Raw genomic sequence first — 6,000 nt, 5'->3', positions numbered from 1 at the left:
AGGAGGGGGGATGGGAACATCCATCCCCACATAAACTTTTCACCTCTACAACCCCTTACAATCTCAACATTGAACAGAAACCCCACCCCACAAAAAAAGGCGAAAATCCCCCAATCCCTACACCCACTTCAAACATGCTCCCGACCATTACATAGAACATTACAGCGCAGTACAGGCCCTTCGGCCCTCGATGTTGGTGCCAGCACCCCGGTTCCCAAGCATTGTCCACTCAGTTCTCCCCCAGTTTATGCTCCTTAATGAAGTCTTCGGCCGCTTCTGGGGTCTCGAAATAATACTCCCGGCCTCCCAACGTCACCTATAATTTCGCCGAGTAGAGCGCCCCAAACCTGATCTGCCGCCGGTACTGCACCGCCTTGGCCTTGTTGAAACCTGCCCGCCGTTTTGCCAACTTGGCTCCAATGTCCTGATAAATCTGGACGTTATTTCCCTCCCAGTCGCAACTACGCTTCTCCCTGGCCCACCGTAGAATTTTCTCTTTCTCCACAAATTTATGGAGTCTCACGATCACCGCTGGCGGCAGCTCCCCAGCTCTAGGCTTTTGCCTCCAGAGACCTATGCACTCGGTCCACATCAGGTGCCTTATCCAGCACCCCTTCTGCCACCAGTCCCGCCAGCATCCTCGAGACTGACCTTGTGGCACTCACACCTTCCACCCCTTCAGGCAGGCCCATTATTCGCAGGTTCTGTCTTCTCGAGGTATTCTCCTGTTCCTCAACCTTTGCCCTCAGCGTTTTACAAAGGTCTCCTAGGTGCCCCACCTCCACCTCCAGAGCCACCACACGATCGCTGTGGTCCGAGATCACTCCTTCAATCTCCCGAATCTGTGACCCCTGCACCTCCAAACACCTCTCCATCTGCTCCAAAGTACTCTTCAGGGGTGCCACAGATTCTGTAATGGCCTTTGCATGATCCTCATGCATTTCTTTAATTTAGCACAGAGTTAACGTTTCAGGCCTAGAACAAAGAACAAAGAAAATGACAGCACAGGAACAGGCCCTTCGGCCCTCCCAGCCTGCGCCGATCCAGATCCTTTATCTAAACCTGTTGCTTATTTTCCAAGGATCTACTTCCCTCTGTTCCCCGCCCGTTCATATATCTGTCCAGATGCATCTTATATGATGCTATCGTGCCCGCCCCTACCATCTCCGCTGGCAAAGCGTTCCAGGCACCCACCACCCTCTGCGTCAAAAACTTTCCACGCACATCTCCCTTAAACTTTCCCCCTCTCACCTTGAAATCGTGACCCCTTGTAATTGACACCCCCACTCTTGGGAAAAGCTTGTTGCTGTGCTGTGAGTCCATACCTCTCATAATTTTGTAGACCTCAATCGGGTCCACCCTCAACCTCCGTATTTCCAACGAAAACAATCCTAATCTACTCAACCTTTCTTCATAGCTAGCGCCCTCCATACCAGGCAACATCCTGGTGAACCTCCTCTGCACCCTCTCTAAAGCATCCACATCCTTCTGGTAATGTGGCGACCAGAACTGCACGCAGTATTCCAAATGTGGCCGAACCAAAGTCCTATACAACTGTAACATGACCTGCCAACTCTTGTACTCAATACCCCGTCCGATGAAGGCAAGCATGCTGTATGCCTTCTTGACCACTCTATCGAGAATTCCTCACTTTCGGGGCTGTTGATGCCGGAGTGGTTGGTGCTGGTTTTCCTGCCGGCAAGGGGACATAGCCCCATTTTCGGAGAATCCCGCTCACAGTCTTTTGTAGTATTGTGTACACTGCAATAAACCTGTTGTTCATTTCTACCCCAACGTGTGTCCCTGTCGTCTCTGCTGCTCGGATTCTACACTGGCCTCATCAATAATGCCTTGAATCCCCATGATCAATAAAAACAAGGCATTAATATGTAATTGTAAAAGGTGGCTGATAAGAGGGAGAGGGCAAGAAAGGTAATGAGCTTTTTCTTGGCTCATTGACAACTCGAGCCCACATTGTATTGATAGGTCTACAGGCCAGCCTCTACTGGCTCTTCACCTAGTTCTGATGACCTAATCCCACCCCTGCCATCTGCCCTCCCTACCACCCACACTTACTTTACTCCAATTTTCTAATTTCAGCCTATCACATAACTTCCTTTAGCTGGAAAGACAAAAAATGTGGAATGCTGCATAACTGCACGCTACCATCACACTGAGGATGCCATCCATCATGTTATATGGCACTCCCATTGTCTTAAAGCATATAGATTCAGAACAGATCAATCTGCTCAAAACAAAGCATTCATATGGTGCTGTGAGCCATTAGCACCGTCGGATTATATTCCACCACAATCTGTAACCACATGGACTGGCATATTACCCCATTTTGCATTGTCATCAAGCCAAATGACCATCCCTGTTCCATTGAGGAGTGTGGAAGAAGATGCCTGAAGCAACAACAAGGGCATCTGAAAACGAAGAGATGGAAGGTGATTTAACAGTGCTGTTAAGTGACATTTACTCATCAATAACCTAATCACTGGTGCTCAGGTTGAACTCTGTCAGGACCACCTGGATCCAGGTCATATTAAGGTCTTGGTCCAAACATGGACCTGAGTTCCGGTATTCAGAGTGACTGTCCATAATAACAAGGCAGCATTTGACTAAGTGTGGCACCAAGGAGCCCTAGTAAAATTGAATTCAATGGGAATTATGGTAATCTCTCCATTAGTTGGAGTTATATCTAGCGCAGAGGAAGATGGTTGTGGCTGTTGGAGGCCAATCAACTCAGTCCCAGGACATCACTGCAGGAGTTCCTCAGGGAAGTGTCCTACAATCAACCATCTTCAACTTTCCATAGAATCCCTACAGTGCAGAATGAGACAATTTGGTCCATCGAGTCTGCACTGACCCTCCGAAAAAGCACCCTACCTGGACCCAATCCCCTGCCCAACCCCCCCCCCCCCCCCCCCAACCCCGTAGCCCTAGATAACCTGCATATCTTTGGACACTGTGGGGCTCACCGGGAGGTCCACCACATCAGAGCCACCAGACGTAATCCTTGCCCACATGATTCCCGGACCAGAGGACTGGAAAACCACACAGACCTGGAGAATATGGGGCGGAATTCTCCAATCCCACGAATCCCGCAACGCCACTCCAATGCCGGTACGCCGATTCTCCGTCGACTGGAGAATCGGCGGCAATGGCACCGTCGCGATTGCCGCGGCGCCGGTCGGGGGGGCTGCTGAATGCGGCGATTCTCTGCGCTCGATGGGCCGGGTGCCTGCCGAGTTCGGCCGAGTCCCGCCAGCGTCGTACGCGTGTGGTCCTACCCACCGGGACCTCGGCGTTCTAGTTGCGGGGGCCGTCCTGGTGGGGGGAGGAGGGAGTCCGACACTGGAGGGGGGCCTCCATGGTGGCCAGGCCCGTGATTGGGGGCTACCGATCGGCGGGCGGGCTAGTTCCGGGCTGGGGAGGCAATGTTCCTCCACACCGGGCCCCTGAAGGGCTCCACCATGTTGCGTGGCGGCCGGCGTGGAGATGGTAACCCACGAGCACGCGAGAATCCGCGCCGGACGTGGTGCACCTGCATGTACCTGTGCCAGCCATGCTGGGGCCCATATTGGCAGCTGCAGCTGCGTGAAGCGCTCCAGTGCCATGCTGTGCCCCTGTGGGTTGGGGGAATCACTTCTCCTAACGGCCAGATGACACCGTCGTAAAACGCTCTGTCATTTACGACGGCATCAACACTTAGCCCCATTATCAGAGAATCCCGCCCGGTGCCTGGTCCACTAAATGGATGCAAATGGGTCATTAAGACCCATTTGTATCCTCCCGCTTTCATACGGGTGAGAACCCTGATCCTGCCACCAGCTGGGGGGTCGGAGCATCACAAATGGACTGGCATCCAGCACCAATCCCATTTTTACCTCGGAAGCCCGATACTCCGCTGTATCGGGAAGACCACTACTAGCGGTGGACGGCGGAGAATTTCACCCAGAGTTTCTGTGAGAGCAGTGGGTTCACAGTGTGACAAGTCGATGAGAAATCTTGGGTGGCAGAAGCAGTATAGATGGGGCCTAGCATTCAACCTGGATTGAGCTCATTTTCTGTGAGGCTGCCAGTTTGATGGTCAACAACAAAATTAGCATTTCAGCTCATTAATGCAATGTTCCTGGTTCCACAAGTCAGGGGCCCATTTCACATTACTCCCACCTCTCTGTCCTGTCTTTAAGGAGGGGTTTGTATCTCTCATCTGGGTCCCTGAGGCTGTTAATCATTAAGAATTGAAAGTAAGATGGCGAGGCCTTTCCTCTGAGCAGATGAGTGGATCAGACTCCTGTTGGCCATCCATGGGTCATGAAATTCAGCTGGCCCTTTTCTCGCTCCCTGTCAATTTGGCCTGTGTTGCCCACATGGCGATGTTAGTGGTGTTATGGGCCAGGGTTTAGAGAACCCCAAAGTGTATCATGGAGTTCACCTGACCCACAACATTTAATACATTGTGGTACGGGGAGCGCACAGGCCCACTCTACAGGTGTGGTACAGCAGAAATGGAAAAGTATTTTTCAAAGCAAAACAATGTTTATTCTATGAACTCAAGTTAACCTTTTTAAAACATACAGTGAACATCTTAGCAACCATCAATTCAAATACAACCCCCAAAGAATACAACACTGAGTAATCCTTAATAACTTCCCAAACAACATCCAGAAGACAAAAGAAGCACCTTTTAACAGAAGCACGTCATGTTTAAATTCACTACTGAAAACATTTCTAATTCTGAATTCACCGAATAATCAAGAGATAGTCTTTTAATGGCAGAGATCAACAGTACAACTGCTTTGTCTGGCTTCAGCTCCAACACTGAAAACAAAACAAAAACACACCCCGCAGCAAACAGCCTAAAACGAAAGTAAAAAGCTGACAGACAGCCCAGCCCCACTCACACTGTGACATCACTGATAAACACCCATTTCTTGAAGGTGCATTTCTTAAACACCCATTTCTTAAATGTGCTCTCACATGACAGTGGCTCCCCAGAGATAACGAGGTAACGAGGTCCGGGGTTTCCCTAATATTGCCAAACAACTCCTTTTGTCTGAGGGGGTAACATACAGATATAAATGCAGCCATTTTAAAGGTCTTCATTCAGTTTTAGACTTTTTTGAAACAGCAATGAGGATATCTCTATCTATTTTATAAAAAATGCGCAGTGTATGGTCTTAGTCCCTCACAATAATTTAATGAGAAATTCTGGTGATGAAACTATCTTTTTAAGCTTCTACAAATTGCTACGCAAAGGTTAAGTAGAGGTCGAGGAGGTAATCCACAAAATACAACCAATAATTTTTACTTTTTGAGTTAATCTCGAAGTGGATTGTTACTTTGTACACAACAAAGACATTACTTTACATATCTGAACGGCTGCTATTGATTCACAAGAATACAGCATTAAACACCATTGTAACACGTCACATGCTTGAATTGACTATAAGGACTGCCTGACACTCTCATAATGAATAAGTAGCTCAACCGCTCTGAACTCAAAGTAGGACTGCAATCCGATGCTTCAGTATCATTGAGGATTTTCCTCGGAGAGTGCCAAATGTCAAGAGGGTGTGAAAGGGAGATAGCGACTGGTCTGCTCGGACCAACTCTGTCTGTTCGCCCCATTCACATCCATACCTGTGCAAGTACTTATTTTTATTAACATTTTAATGAACCAATTTTATCCCGGAGATTAGAAGCTAATCGAGAGTTACACACTTAGACTTCAGAAATAGCCTCAGAGCTGTTTACTTATCAGGCGTCACACAGTATTAATTCAGCATTCAGAATTTTCATCTCACTCACACATTGAAGCTAAATGATATTGGCAGACATGTCAAAGAAGGCACTTTATTGTGTCGAGGCAGCTTCATTTTTATACATTGTATTTACTTTTTATATTACATTTGGCTAAAAATGGGCACATTTCTGAAACTGAAGGGAATAAAACTCATATAATGTTATATCTTCTCCAGGCGGCATTAT

Source organism: Scyliorhinus canicula, chromosome 8 (assembly GCF_902713615.1).
Source record: "Scyliorhinus canicula chromosome 8, sScyCan1.1, whole genome shotgun sequence".
Taxonomy (NCBI): Eukaryota; Metazoa; Chordata; class Chondrichthyes; order Carcharhiniformes; family Scyliorhinidae; genus Scyliorhinus; species Scyliorhinus canicula.
This window is presented reverse-complemented; position numbering follows the sequence as displayed.